Source organism: Ambystoma mexicanum, chromosome 4p (assembly GCF_040938575.1).
Source record: "Ambystoma mexicanum isolate Mex_15411 chromosome 4p, UKY_AmexF1_1, whole genome shotgun sequence".
Classification (NCBI taxonomy): Eukaryota; Metazoa; Chordata; class Amphibia; order Caudata; family Ambystomatidae; genus Ambystoma; species Ambystoma mexicanum.
The window spans coordinates 191,480,851-191,497,353 of record NC_090927.1 but is presented as its reverse complement, the minus strand read 5'-3'; the positions used below and the strand labels follow the sequence as shown (position 1 = coordinate 191,497,353).

The 16,503-nt window shown below is 42.5% G+C and overlaps 1 long non-coding RNA gene across 1 annotated transcript in view; it reads right to left on the bottom strand.

The window, feature by feature from the left end:
* The window catches only part of LOC138452567 (uncharacterized), a 790,762-nt gene that overhangs the window by 287,503 nt on the left and 486,756 nt on the right, over positions 1-16,503 (bottom strand). Inside the window, exon 2 of the long non-coding RNA XR_011260224.1 lies at positions 12,743-12,832. This is a non-coding gene — a long non-coding RNA (uncharacterized lncRNA). The remainder of the gene's footprint in view (positions 1-12,742; positions 12,833-16,503) is intronic.

Below are 16,503 nucleotides of genomic sequence, written 5' to 3'. Positions count from 1 at the left end.
TTGAGACACGAACCACCTGAAGTTCTGGGAGCAGCTCAAGACCTTCCTTTTCGCTTGTGCTTTTTCTCTCTCTCTCCCCTGCTGACTGACCTGTCTGCTGCACTGACTAGTTGCCTGGCTACCCTATGAGTCTCACTGGTACTAGGCTCCCCACGGCTAGTAGCCCCTGCACTGCCGCCGGGCTTACAGTGCACTTAGGGGCTGTATCTGGAACCCTACAGTCCCCTGCCTCCCTGCACTTACCCAGAGCCCCTGGCTGCACTTTCTAAGAGCATTGCTGCCCTGATCGCACCTCCCCTCCCCTCCCTTGGCACTTCCCCTAAAGCCCCCGAACCTGCACTTCGCGTATCGCACTTGCACAATCTGATTGACACAACGCCTAGTAAGATTGTTTGTTTTGTCCTCCCTCTGTCTTCCACCCTTGTCTTGTCGCACCTGGAAACACTTGTGTACAGGTGAGTTCTAAATGACATTTCATATATCATATCATAATGACCCCTCATTTTGTTAAAAAGGCTATGGTAACATATGCTGATCTGTGAGCCTCTGGGGAAGTTGATGACTTGATTCCCCCAGGAATGGCCACCCTTGGGCCCTCGTGCGGTGCAAGAATGAGTTCCCCAGGACACGAATGAGAAAGAAAATGGGAATCACAAGGGACTGTGATTTGATACAACTAGGGGATCAATGCAACCTCTAGAATTTTGCATGTTGGACCAGGTTACACCAACTGGTCATTCTGACTGCCTTTACAATTGGGGTTAGAGATGATTTGCATCTGATCAAAGAACACACCGATAACATACCAGAGAGAACGCAGAATTGTCAGAAAGATGAGTGCACTGTGTGAGGCCATGGAATGGAATGGTTGGAAGGTTGCGCACCAAAACCTGCCAGATGTTGGGTGTGTTGTTGCTTAGGGAGACATGACTGGCAGGCCAGACATGAAAAGAATAAGAACAGGCGGATCCGACTAAGACAGAGAGAAACTCTTGTGGATCCAGAGCTGAGACTGAAATGGAATGCTGGGTGAGGACTATTTCAGGTCTGAATAAAAAACAACCCAACCACAAACTGTGTTCCTACCTTACAGGGTCCGTCCTGGGAACATCTCCTTGGAATCAGGACAAGGGTCCTTCTTCTCATACACCCTTGCCCACTGGCAGAATACATGCCTCTATGTCTACTGATTGAAACCGGTAGAGATGCGAGCACCCATTCCCTCAGAACATGTGAGAGCACTTGAATGCCACCCTGCACAGGGTTTGGTGGATGGGCCATAATGATCAAAAGACTGAATGGTTCGGAACAGGGGTCGTCAGCCCAGGAGAGTAGATTAGAGATTCCCATACAGGGAAAGCGATCTTGTAACAGAGTGATTTACCCACAGAATATCCCTTTAATCCTGATGAAGGCCTTATCTCTCTGAATGTATTTGCTTTTAATCCATAGAGCTCTCTGAACCGTGATATGGACAGTCCCTCCAAATGTCCTCCTCCTTGATGGGTGTGATATTCCTAAAGCATGGGGACAACACACAATTCAATGGAAGGCCTCCAACTACACACATGATGTGATATAAATTCAAATGACATTTAAATAGTCACTGCTGATTTGTAAGGTGCCTACTGTGGATCTCCTAACAATGGTGGGAGTAGCTTGGAATATGAGGACAATCTCTGGTAATGATGTGAGTACTGGGCCATTGGATGACTTTCCCTAATGATGGTCTGAGAGCCTAGGCCTTTCAGGGCAAAACCTGAACAATGATGTTAATGCCTAGACATTTAGTACCGACATCTGGCCCGTGACCTTAGTACCTATACCACTAATGGAAATTCCTAGCAGTGATAGTGTACCTGGTAATTGTTTAATTATTTGTGTTTGATGTCAGCATTTTGTAGTGGTCTGAGTACCTGGGCATATGATTGCGATAGTGGGGCAATCATTGAGTACTTCATGTTTAATTGCAGTCCCAACATTCTGTGAATATCTTGGCATTGGATGGCAGGCCCTTGCCATTGTTTAAGTACCTGGTTGTTTTATAGTAGTACCTGGTAAAGGTCTGTATAGCTGGATGCCTGATGCAAATCTCTTGCAAATATGTGAGTACCTGGGGATATAATGGTAATACCAGGAAATGAAGTGATTGCGTGGGTGTGCTGTGGCAATAAATGTCCAATTATGTGAATATCTGAGGATTTGATGTCAAAACCTGTTATATGGTGTGAGTGAATAGTCTATGATAACAATGTATTTCATATGAGTTGTATTTAAACTCAATAGCTGGCAAATGGTATGAGTATTTGGTACAATTATAGAAATACCAGAGGGACAGACATGGTATGACAATATAGGAATAGCTACCATATGGCGTGAGTAGATTGGTATATGATGACAAAAAATAGCATGTAGTGCGAGTAGCTATCATTTGATATCAGCACTAACCCATTGCATACTCTTACTCTTGCATGTATCTATGCATTTTTAATGTACCTCACTGAATGCACACTTATTGTAAAATGTGCATCTATGTACCCCGTGCGCCATGTCATTTTGCTCTTCTCTTGAAACCAGCTTCCTGCACTTCAGGAATCTGAATGTTTCCTAAGCCTGTATAGATCAGAGCCCATTATGCTTCCTTTTCCTTCAGAGGCGACCATGCTCATGGTATATGCTTTATAAAACCCCTAAATAAATAAATAATGATGTGAGAACCTGGGCAAATGATGGGAAAAACTGTCAAATAGGGTGAGCACAGATCTGCATGCTTCCATCCAAGCACGCCACCTCGAATTTTCCGCACCCAATGAATCCCGCCCAACGAGCCCCACCCACAAAACCCTGCTTGTGCAATCCCATGTGCTGCTGAATCTATTCATGCCAACCGCTCCTGGTCCCCACTCTCTTTGCTAGGGGGTGGTTTCACCCCCATAGGGACCTCTACACCACCCCACTGCACTCTAACCTGTGCACTAACTGGTGGGCACTGACCCTATGCCATCGCCTCAAGACCCAGCCCGCCCATGCCCCCTAACCTCACTTCCTCCATGATCTCCTTAAATGTTCATCCAACTCAATCAAGCTCCACTTGCTGTATATTTGATGTTTCCTTGCAGCAATTTGTTCGAGGTCCATTTGTTCGAAAACATTTTATAGCACTTTCCACTGCAACCAACTCACACCCCACCACCTTTCTAAATACCTAAACCCAACCCTATCTACATTTGTGGTGAAATGTGGTTAAAAACCTAAGAACAGATGGTCCTCAAATAAACTGGACTTTGAAGAAATTGTCTTGTTCCCCACTTCCTCACTTTGTGCAGCGAGAACTGGACGTAAAAAGCTGACAACGTTTTCAACGGCCCTGTGTTCACTGTTCAGACCAGTTGGTGGTTTGTGGGTGCCGTGACCTGTGTTCACGGAAGATGGATTCAGCGAATCCATCTTCAACGAACGTGGCTAAATCTGTGACTTAGGGCCAAATGATGACGATGCCTGGTAAATGATGTGAGTACCTGGTCATTTTATGTCACATGACGTGATTGGCTGGGATATGATAGACAATCATGAAATATTGTGTGAGTCAACGACAGCTTCTTAGAGGCTGTAAAGCATGTCCACCAAATAATATCTGAAGCAAAGAAAAGTTCCAAAGAGTAACAGCGCTTATTTGCCTCTAATGTAAAAGGTGAAGCCTGTCTCTTTTCAGCCATTTAGACCAATTAGACACAAGATTCACCTTTCAGAAAACTAACACTGAAGAAGGACGTGAATGCTACTTTAACGAATCAAAATGGCACCTGGAAGAAGCACACTTTTGAAAAAACACATCTTGGTTCAAATTAAGAAACATATTGGCAAAGATGTATTACAGGTACCTCTGATGTTCAAAACAATGATGTCAAAAGAGTCAAAGTAGTGGAAAAATGGTTGAAAATGACAAGTATGAAACTACCAAAACATTTTAATGTTTGCCTCAAACATAAATTGCGAGATGAACCTTTCCTTCTCAAAAGGTTTTCTGTTGATTCTAAGATATATTTATTTATTTATGTGTCTCTTTCTTTATTGTTGATTTATGCAGCACCATCTGAAAAAGGTTACTACTGGCAAGACAAGGAGGGGGAAAACATAGGCCCAATCTTTCTCAGATCCTAGTGCATATAGACTGGAGTAAGGGTGAAGGGGTGCAAGGCACGGGGCAGTGAAAGAAGAAGCGAGAAGTGTGACGTAGTGAGCGGGAACGGACAGGAGTGGTGTTCCTCTACTTTTATGTTTTACTGATAACAGCTCCACTACTTCTTGCAATGATTTTCACCATTCCGGAACTGTTCTTCATGAAGATAAAGAGCACTTCCCCACTTTACCACCAGATATCAGTTACAGCTAAACTGAAATCTATTTCAACTCAATTGGCTTTCACCCACGTGACTGCTCCTTTCCTTGCTACTCTGTCGCCACAGTTCCATTACTTTTTTGGTACACTTATACCAGTGGTCCCATGATTAACAAGTATGTCGAGAGATATCCCCTCAGCCAGCCATACCCCCTCAACCAGCTCTACAGACCAGGAGCCATACAAAGCTTGGATGAAGAACCACAGGCTGCAATCAAAGACACCTCTATTGACAGCCTGGACTGGACACCTCTGAAGCAAAAGGAAGCATAATGGTCTCTGATCTATGCAGGCTTTGGAAAACATTCAGATCACTGAAGTGCAGGAAGCTGGCTCAAAGAGAACAGCATATATGACATGGAGCAGTGGTCCCATGATATAGGCAAAGTGCCTGAATAAGTACACTGAGTAGTAGGTAAAGTTCTGGAATAAGAGAATTAACAAGTCAATAAACACTGTCACAGAAGGCATGAGTGGTTAGCCAGCTGAGCTATGGCCGGGCCGACTACCCTAGTATAGTAACCAAGTGCAGATTGATTTCTTGTCTATGAAAAGCCTATCTTTCTTACTAACAATACTCAATACTCTCCCACACTCACAGTTGCCATTAGAATGGGTCAATACTAACACTCTGAGGTCTGCTGGTGTTGCTCGGCTGCCGACAACTCCTCATGGTGCTCACCTCGCCATCTTGATCTGCCTGGACAACTCGCTGACTTCAGGCAGGATGATTCACAAGGTCCTCTTGACCGTCTTTACACAGGCACATGTTTTCCCATCTTCTTGAAATATGTGAGGGTCCCGCAGCCTCTCAGGTTTGGCGACGAAGGAGACGACTTGGTGCCGGGCTGGCGCAGCCAACCGTCACCACTGCTACCAACTTGTTGGGAAGAACTCCCAGGTATGCCACAGGGATTGTGGATGTCCTCGAACTTGGAGAGCCCAACTCCCTCCTTCCCAGCCACACGGAAGACTCACTCAACGGCAAGTTCAAACTGTGGTTTATTACAGGCAAAACCAACAGGGATCAGCACAAGAACAGAGAAAGTCCATGCACAACTCGCTCTTCCTCGACTCGCAGGCCAATTTTACACTACAATTACGTCAGAGTGATGTCACAACCTGGGCCCTTCTCCAGAAAACCTATTGCGCTCCGTGATTGGGTATTGAGTATTTTACCACCTATAGTGGACACTCTACATGTTATTCTACTGGCCCTCGCCTGTCAGGTGGCTGGCTTGGTCCATCCCCAAGTCACTATCTATGACAATGTTGCAGTGTGGTGGACTTACCATTGGTTCTTGCCCATTGCTACCCACCCCTAGGATACTAAACTGTGGTTGGCTAGAGCTGACGTCCCCGGGCCTCGGATCTGCAAATATTCTCAGCTCTCTATGTACCTCTTCAATGTAATAAGTATGACTATGTGTCTGTATTTGCAACTAGTGTGTACCTCCTTAGTCTATGAGAGTGCTCTTCTGCATGGTGCATCACGTGTCTCACATTGTAGCATATTTGTTGCAGTCTTATGTCTGGTAGTCTGAGACCGGCTCACGTTCCCACCGCTGGTTGTAGTCCATTGTTGCTTTGGCCGGGTCACATGTTCAGAGACCACGAATTTTACCTGTGCAGCTCTGAATTATGAGGAATTATTCGCATTTACGGCAGCTGGTGCATTTGTCGTCTGTGGATTGGAATCCCATCCGTATCTCGTGGCCTTGATTGCGGCCCTGTCTCACATGTCTTGCTCCTTGACCAGGCTGAATTGGCTCAGCTTGTCTCTTGCTCTGAGACTCGAGGCCTGCTGTAATTTTCCTAAACTTTATAATGCAGTTTCTACAGTGTGCATGCTATACTACTTTCTCCATAGGTTAGTCACATTTGGTTCTGTCAGGTCCCATAGGTGCTCCTGCAGTTCCATGGGGTTATTCACATGTATGCATCTGCAAGCTTTGTTCAGGATCTTTTGCTTCTTGCGGTTTGTGCATGCTGCATTTGGCTAATGCCAAAAATTATAAAAGCAATGAGAGTATGTGTATGTATCCGTCCACTAACTATAAAACTGTACGCTTGTGTTCTTCATGTACTCCAGTGCGTGTTTGTGTCCCGACGTGCGAATGGCACATGTGCTTCGTGCCTAACACTGCTATGTCGTGCTGTCTCAAATGACATCAGCAACATGGCTTCTTGGTGCCTAGTCCAGGCTGTCAATAGAGATGTCTTTGATTGCAGCCTGTGGTTCTTCATCCACGCTGGGGTACATTTGTACGGCTCCTGGTCTGTAGAGCTGGTTGAGGGGCAACGGCTGGCTCAGGGCATATCTCTCGACATACTTGTTAATCATGGGACCACTGGGAATCCGAAAAGGAATGGGTGATTGTGTTGCCTTCTTCCTTGTCATGAATTTCGTAGGAAGGGAAGGGGTGACAGGGGTGCACTTAGGTGTCACCAAGGGTTGCAACTGCGACCCCTGTGGTCTCCCTTGCTACCCCTGTGGTCTCCTTTGCTACCCCTAAGAAAAATGTTTTAAAAAAAATGTTTTTTTTAAAAAAAGTTTTTTTGCAGCTCCTGGGCTGTGTCCAACAGCACATGGCTCTTTGTTTCTAGAGGGGCTGGTAGCTACAGCCAGTAAGATAGCCCAGTAGGTAGAGCGCTCGCTAATGAGTACCAACACAGGTTGGGTGATATTGTATGTATATTTGTTCTATATGAAGCGCTTAGTGTAAGTGTTATATAATAACACATCATTATTTTTTATTTTTTATTTACGAGTTTCAATCACCGAACTGATTTTTACAAGTTAGTTGTAAGATCAAACCGAAACGAAAAAAGCAAAAAGAAGAAGACAGAAAAAGAAGACGAAAGAAACTCAATAGGAATGAAATAGGGAGAAAACACAGACGAAGAAAAAGAAGAGATTAGAAGAAGAAGAGTAAAATGTACATAAACAGTACATAAAATGCAGCAAATTCAACTCAGTAAATCGAAAGTTAGAATGAGAGGGAGCACTCTTCAAAGTTCTGTGGATTTAAAGTGTCTGGTAAGAGCTCCGTTACTTTGTCCTTGAAAACACATAATTATCATTTGGCGTTGGACGTCTGCTTGCATTCACAGTAATTTGGTAATATGGCCTATATGCACTGATATTAACGATGCATATGTTGATCCATTCTTGTATGCTATGTATATCACTTTACAGTGATACCGTAACCATATTTTTCATAGTGTACTTAGAAACAATGCTATGTAATGCCACTTCCTGTTTTGTCAAGGGGTGAAAGGTCGTGTTCCATCGCTTCCTTTGTCACTTCATGGTGGGGTCAGATGAGGTCAAGGGTCGTGTGGTGTCACTTCCGCTACCCCATGTGTTTGGGTGAAATGACGTCCCTGGGGGGTGGTAGGCTTCCCATCCCTCTTCAATCGTAAGATGCATCACCTCAGTAGCTGTGCATTGTCTTTCTCGTGATCAACATGGTGTGAGCACCTGGCATGTGACATCAACACCTGAAATACCACAAAGGCATGAGTACCTGCGCCATGCAGAGCAATGGCTCCTACTGGTGTGTGTACATGGGCTTTTGTTGGGAATACGTGAGATATGCTAGGAATACCTGTCCTGTGACGGGAATACCAGAGGTGCCTGGCAAATAATGCTACTATCTGGACATATGATGGCTCCAACTGGCCAGTGGTGAACACCTGTAAATGATAATGCAGCACCTATGTATACCAAAAATTAGTGGCTCTGTCAGTGCTAGTTGTTCCTATTTCATCCTTTACCTGGATTTAATTCCTACTTATATTCTCCTTTACTGCACACTGATATGAATCTTTTTATTAGGGTCCCTGTCCACTGTTTCCATTGGACTCTGTGTTGTCTCGCCTGCTTTGACCACTCTCACTCATCAGAACCAAGTGTCTCCTCATTTTAAATCCAGCAGTGCGGTACAAATTGACTCTAATTCCCATAGTGTCACTTTTTGTTAGTAACAGAATTACCACTTATTTTACCGCACCAGTGAGTTACAGTTATATGCCCTTGAAGTGGAGGTTTTTTCTCCAGCAAGACAAATCCGACACTCAAGGCCAAAAAATGGTGGATGTACGACAGCAGATCTACTGTCACTGTAAATCTGAGAAAATACCCACTGAGTCCTACAGACTTCAAAGATGGAGAGTAACACTACTTTACCACCACTCGTAATCCAGTAATAATTCCTCCGAACCGAGTGTCAGTACTGTTGCAAGAGCTTGGTGGCCATTCCACAGAAACACTGCAAAATTACAGCCAAACTCACAATGACGCCCGGTTTTCTTTCCCTACCTGAGCCGGTGCCTACACTTCCGTTCTTGCCTCCTGTCGTTTCATTTCTCTGTGTATTATCTGTACCCTTGTCCAGCTCTTAGTCAGGGGTTTCCTGACCTTGCTTGGGTGGCCCTCCATGAGACTGAAACAGTGGGATAGGCAGTGGACGGCCAGCAGTCCACTGCCTGGGCCACACTCATGTTATGTTAAGTTAACCGAATGTATAAACCGCAACCGTCACTAACAAGGGCATCATGGCACATGCGCAGTAGTCCATACATAGCCAATGCATGTGGGCTGTGTTTGTAGCATCACAAAGGTAGATAGAATCCTTAAAGATTGCCATCAGGCTGAAGGCTGTGGGTCTTGTTTGCTGGACCTCTATTTTCTTGATATTTCACGGTATATCCCTACTCAGCCCCTATAGCAGCCATAGCTCCTCTACCATCCATCGGTTTCTCGAGTGATGCCTAAGCCTAAACAATCAATTTCTCAAATATCATTGGGCCTCATTAGGACCCAGGCGGTAAGGGGTTTACGGCGGCGTAAACAGCGCCGACCCTTACCGCCTGTTTCCGAGGTCCCTTAGCGCCATGGAGGATTTAACACCTGCTTTTAGCAGGTGTTAAAATCCATGGCGCTAAGGGACCTTGTTGTTAATTACGCCACCGTAATTTACGGTGGCGTAATTAACGCCTTCCCCACTCCCATTATGCCCTATGGGGCAAAAATGGGAATGGGGAAGGGTAAATGGGTTAATGGGGACTTACCGCCCCGCCAACCTCGGAATGGGGCGGTAAGTCCGCCAACCACCATGGCGTAAACGTAGTTTACGCCATGGTGGTAAAGGTACGACCCAGGCGGTAACTTACCGCCTGGGTCGTAATGAGGCCCCTTGTCTGAAGGACATCCGTCCACCAGTTACTGGATTTAGGGCTTTCTATATTCACCTGTTTCATTGATCCTTTCTGAACATTTATCATAAACTAGAAAAATATTCATCCCTTAGTAATGTCACAAACAATTTCCTGCACCCGCTCCCTTATATACCTGTTTAAAGGTTAATATAACCTCTTTAAGAAAATTAACTTGCTGTACCTGGCATATAGTACGCCAACCTAGCTCTGTTTGTCTCTCTCTCTCCCTCTCTATCTTTCAATCTCCCCCACCTCTCTCTCTCTCTCTCTCCCTCTCTCTCTTTCTCTCTCTCTCTCTCTTTCTCTCCCCTATCTCTCTTTCCCTCTCTCCCCTATCTCTCTCTCTCTCTCTCGCTCTCTCTCTCTGTCACATCTTGCTACCTTTCTCTTTCCCTCAGTGGCTCTGTGTCCTTGTTTCTTTTTCTGAGTGAGATCTGCGTTGTTAGGTGCAAACATGCACTCCAACCTATAGAGCCACCCCAACTATTGCTGAGAGCTGTGTGACCATAGGGAAAAATAACAATATCTAGGAGTGTGCACTGCAAAAGCAGCTATTAAAAAATCAAAAAAATAATTATTTAATTGTACTACCATTATAAACGGGGTGTTTTTCAAATGATACAATGGTCATTTCTAATGATCCCTTTCAGTGTATATTTAAGTCATAGTAAGAACGTGACACTTGTCTTACTGACCAAAGCACACAATCGCAATCTAGAGTAGTCGTACATATTATTTTCTGATAGAAGATTTTCATTCCAATACGGACAGCCTGGTATACTCATAGCGATCTCTTTTGAAATACCTCTTTGAGAAAGCGAAAGAGGACAAATGGCACCATTGACGGTTCCTGGCTGCTTGCATAAAATTTGAGTATTTTGGGAACATAAGAATGATCACAGATATTTATATTTGACAAACATGTCTGTGATAAAATGGTTGTATACTTCTATTACTACATACACAATTCACCCTGGTCTTGGTGTTTATTTCATTTCTCTCAAAGCTCTCCTAAGAATGTTTAATGTAGGCAATATAGAACCATATACACTGATTCTCATACTCTGATACTCAGGGTGTGGATGTTCAGAGAGAAAGGCTGTGACATCAGTTCCTCTTTTGGTCATCAAGTGTCAACTCTACACAGACTTTCACCCTGGTCTCAGGAAAAAGATGAATGTGCCTGAGCGTGGTCCACAATGCACAGACATCCTAAGAGAGTTATGTATATATGGCATTAAGAATGAATTGCACTCTAAACATGTGAAAAAGAATTAGATTTGTGTAACAAATGAGCAAATAGTGCTTCTGCCTTACTGCACCTATTACATATATTATTATATCACAGTTCTAACCACATAAAGAGTGATATAGTTAACATTGTCTAAAATAAATATTGCATTTTATATCTGTAGAACTTGTAAAGTATGTGCATTCTATATTGCTCTTTAGAATTATTGCTAATTAGCCAAGCACTTAGCTTTCTTCAGCACATATCACCATATTCATTAGCCCACACGATCAAAGCTCATATAATGTGTAGATACAATGTTTGATTAAAGTTCAAAGTTTACATACGGAGTTATACAATAATATTGCTCAAAAAACAATAAAAAAGAATTCTGTGAAGAAAATCAGAAAAGAAATACAAATGTCTAGAGAATGATTACATTTGAAAAATGATGAAACGGAGAACATGAAAATTGAAATATGAAATTTAGAAGAAACCCGGTTCAGAGATTAACAAACCAAGCAATTTACGTCCAATTACCAACTCTTTATTCTTGCTTAAGATCATTGACAAAATTGCTACAACCCAGTTTCAGCAATACTTGGAAGTTAATAACATCGACAGCAACAACAATCGGGTTTCTGGTCTCCCCACAGGACTGAGACTGCACTAGTGGATCTACAGTTGGAAATGCTCACCATTGTGGAAAAGGGCAAAGCGGGCTTGCTGATAATGTTGGACCTGTCATTTGCTTTTGATTTATTCGAACATTCATGTCTTGTGGACCTATTACGCTCTCATGGGCAGTGTTCAACTGATGGAATCTGCTCTTTTTTGGGTAACAGGAAGTAGCGGGTTTTCTGGGGTAAAGCTACTTCCGAAACTGAACACATCCTGGAGGATGTCCCGCAGGGTGCCTGCCTGTCCCCTTCCCTAGTTAACCTATACATCAAGCCTTTATGCAACTTGCTAACTTCTTTGAGCAGATATTATTCTAATTATGTTGAAGAGAGTCAGCTCATACTTGAGTTGAGTGGCAACTATGGCTCTGTCTCAGCCGAGATACAACACATCTACGGACTTATCAATGAATAAGAGACTTATCAATGACTGGATGACTTATCAATTTAACCTCCATGTGTTTAATCCCGTCCAAGACCCAACTGATGATCTTCGGGTCCACTCAATCCAGAACCAAGCTGTGTTCCGGCTACTCCAGGTTGTCCACCGACAATATCAAAATCCTCCCTAAAGACACAGTCAAAACGCTTGGCATTTACATGAATGCAGCCGTGAATTCATGCATGCAAAACCTTTTCTGTAAAAAAAAATCGTGCCATTCTGGCATGAGCAACTATTCTACGTCGGTTAGACTACTGTAATGTCCTTCTTCTTGGGGCCAACTCCCGTTGCATAACCTTACTACAGACCATGCAAAATGAAGCCGTATGTGTAATTTGCGACATCGCCAAACAATCCCATATTACTGGCGCTATAAGGGAACTATGCTGGCTTCCTGTGCCAGAAAGATTACACTTCAAGGCCATTACCCTAAGTCATAAATGCATCTAAATATCTGAAGGAACACACATCTTTGTACAATCCATCCAGACAGCTTTGCTCGAGTATTCAGGCCCATATTCATCTCCTTAACCTTTGAAATAGAAAGGCATCATATGTCTGGGCCAAATCATGCATTAATGGATTCTCCGAATAATGGCAACATTAATGGACAAAGAGTTGTGGATTCAAATGAGCACGAAACAAAGAGAAGAAACCCAAACATTACAGAAGGAAGGAGGAAACCCTCCAATCTCAGCCCTTTTTCATAGTTTTTCAAATCAAATGCAAAAATACCTGAACATTTCACATATCAAAAAAATACTCACTGAAGCATCTATTGAATCTTCCGAGAAAAATTGCTCAGATTGAGAGACAGACGTGAACCATAATTTTTCAGTAGAGATATCGGGAAAGTTCTATTGGATATAAAAGAAAAACAGATGTCGATCAGCATGCAAAATAGACTAATTCAACACAGAAACTCTATTGTCACCTGTACTGGGCTGCAAGGAAAATGAACAGGCTAAAGCTACCCCTTCTGACTCTTGCACATGTGCTGATCTCTTGCCATACAGAGTCAAACTTGAGGGATAAAATATTAAATATAGTCCATTTGGACAATGGAGTCGCAATCAAGAAATAGCGATCGGAAATTCTTTACAATGAAAGAATATACTACAACCGTTCTGGATCAAGTGCGGGATCAAGAAAGTACTACTGAGAGAGGAATTTATACTCCTCAGGATGAGGAATGATCCAATGCATTGTCATTGTCAGACAGAGAGAGAGAGAGAGAGAGAGAGAGAGAGAGAGAGAGAGAGAGACAGAGAGGGAGCATGTTAGATCAATGTACAGATATTTACAAAGAACCATAGAAAATGATTACAGTGCTAATGGTCCACCAAAAAAAGCATTATTCAGGCATGCCCAATGAATCCCACCATTTGTCTGTAGTGATGTGATAGGCTCAGATATGTGTCATTTCCTGCAGATGACAGACACAGCAAAATTCCTTACTTCAGGGATCAGTGTTGTTTTCACTTTCACGCTACTCTGTCTTTTTGGCCACACGTTTCTTATCAGGCCCATGCCGTTCTGGTGTCCTTGTCAACTGGCATTCAACCTGGATGGATCCACCCCATCTGATTCTGCCACTGTTGCACATGAGCCAGGAGGTAGGGCATAGCCCACACCATGTATTACTGGCTAGTAGTTGCTTTCCAACACCATTCAGGTGTGTTCTCATTTGCACTATGATGCCAGTTCCCTTTCGTTGATTCAGTGCACCAAAATTCTTTGTGTGCGTAAATATTTTATATTATGTTCTGCATGTTTTACTGACCGGGCTATCATTGGAGAACACTTTTGGATTTCCCCTTCTCATGTTCATATGAGCTTCTGATGTTTGTCCTTGGCTTGTTAATGGACTGCTATTTAATATCAATTTGTTTTATTTTATTGTGCATTAAGTTTAATTAATAAAACACATTTTATATAAAAAAAAGAAAAAGTAAAGAAAACAAAAAACAAAAATAAAATTATAAAACACAATTAATTCAGAACATATTTGAACATATATTAAAATTCACTCGTATTCCATCTCATAAACAAATTCCACTTTTTTGCAACGACATACATCATTTTAGCGTAATCACCATATACAAATCAAACAGTTCCAATTACTCGTTCATCCTAGCTGCTATATCCATTTTTAATGCTGACGATTTTAGGGAGTTTGTTCATCGTTTTGTTCTCCTTCTATTGCTTTAACATGTGCTTGGATACAGCTTTCACTAGTAACTGTAACTGTATATTTCCATTCATGTCTACTTTTCTGCTTTTTCTTTCTTCCCCAATTGTATCTCTGGGAGAGAGAGAGAAAGAGAGAGAGATATATATATATATATATATATATATATATATATATATATATATATATATATATATATATATATATATATATAGAGAGAGAGAGAGAGATTGTCTTTTGTAGAATTACTCAGTGGTAACTAGTATTAATTATCTTGCAATACCATTTGGAACTTGATACTTTGTTGATTGGATTTGTCATTTGGATTATCCTTGTTGAAATGCACTATACATCCTGGATGTTAAATCTTGATCACTTAGATAGTAATATTTTCTTTTTCGTCAGTTTACCTTATTCATATTGCATATCTCTAAGGGAGATATTGATCCATTATCTTTTCTTTCAACTTCGTGATGTATACAGTTCCTCTCTTTTCTCCAGAGGATGTGAGGTACGTCAGTTTGTGGTACCAACGTTTCGAGGCCACCTGAATAAACATGGATCCATGTACAAACCCTTTGCCGACATCAGCTAAAGCTGCATAAGATATATGAATAGCAATTGGCAGCATCCCATAATAACCTTGCTGGACAAATAACTCAATGTAAGGTATACGGGCATGCCTCACCTGCACCTGCAGATGATGAAGGACCCTGTGGGTGAGCCGGTCATGCTGCTCCTGTTCAGATAGATTATGCCACTATGGCTCTGGTCCTGGGGGTACAACCTCTTATTTGGCAGGGATGCTGCCATATGGACTTGCCCATGGTTAGATACCAATGCCCCATAGTTATAGGATTTTGATGGCCTGAACTGGGCCGTAGAAACAGTTTTTACCTGTAATGTGGTATATAGCTAAGAAAAACTCATAAAGAATTACTCCATGAAATAATTACAATTACTTCATGCAGTAATTCTTTAAACTTTAATCTCACTTACAGCTTTATTTAACCAACACAGAGGTGCAAACATAAACCCTCAGGCAAAGCCAAAAGGGCTATACACAGTCTACTGACTTACAGATCTAAAATGTTATTTCGCTCACGGGCACAATGGGGTGCTTATACAGTGGGCAAAAACACACTATTACACACAAAGGGGTTAGAAGGGGACAGCATGTATTAGTTTGTTAAACAATAATTTGCGGAGGAAATCAACAATCCCATCAGTGTAGTGTATTGAGACTGGACTATCATGGCAGCCACAATGTGCTCCTATTAGAAGATCATCTTTAAGAAGAGCTGCCTGCCTGCGGTCTCTAACAGATTCTGGGTGCATTTGTATGATGCTCAAGTGAGTCCCTGATGCAGCTGAATGGAACTGGATGGCTATGGTTGAAGTGGAGACCCAACACAGGGTCCTTAAAGCCTAATTACATCCTTCTATGGCAGCTAACTCTAACATGATCTTATCTCTGGAGGTGTAAAAGAGCCATGTGAGGGAGAAAGAAGAATGCCCACTGTTTCGTCCACGAATGTGTATCTGAGACTGTCACCCCCCATTCTGCTGTGTTTGCTATCCGTGCAGCGTTTATTTTTCAGCCCCAGGATACAGTGCACTGCATCATACTAAGTTTGGCCCAAAGGTCCAGGAATAGGGAAAGCAAACTGTTGGATAACAGACAAAGGCCAGCATTTACCTCTCAACTACCAAACATTATAATATGGTCTTCAGAAAAAAAAATATAGTAATTGTGCACTGTGTTTGATTGACAAGGCCGAAAGGCTACCGACCTTTTTCTCACTACACGTGACAGATGCACTAAAGTGCAGATTTGTTAAAACAGAGAATTGCCACATAGAACGCCTTGCATCGTGCAAGTTCGATAGAACAAGTATTATATGAAAAATAAATCCAGTGCCAGAAGTGATGCAGAGGCACATTTCAATAAAGATTGTGACTCTGTTAATCTGTGAATAATCTTGACATACGTAGCAGAAGGGAAAATGAACAAAAATGTGTTGTATTTAATGTGAGAAATTGGTGCAGGCTCATGTGTAAAGAAAATATTACAAGCCAAAAAGCACCATTTCTGTTCATCAGAGCTGACATAAAACTTGTGTTTAAACAAGGAAAATCTTCCCACAGGAGATTGCAAAGGTCAAGCAATGTTCACCTCCCCCCTACATTTAATAGACCCATTTGGTCAACCTCTTTGAAGCTCAGTAGAGCCAGCAAGGGAAAAGAGCTTGTGCCTAGGAGGAGGTGTATTGGGGTGAATGATGATCACTGAGTAAACAGAACTGCAGCCCATGGATTATAACCATTCTAAAATAG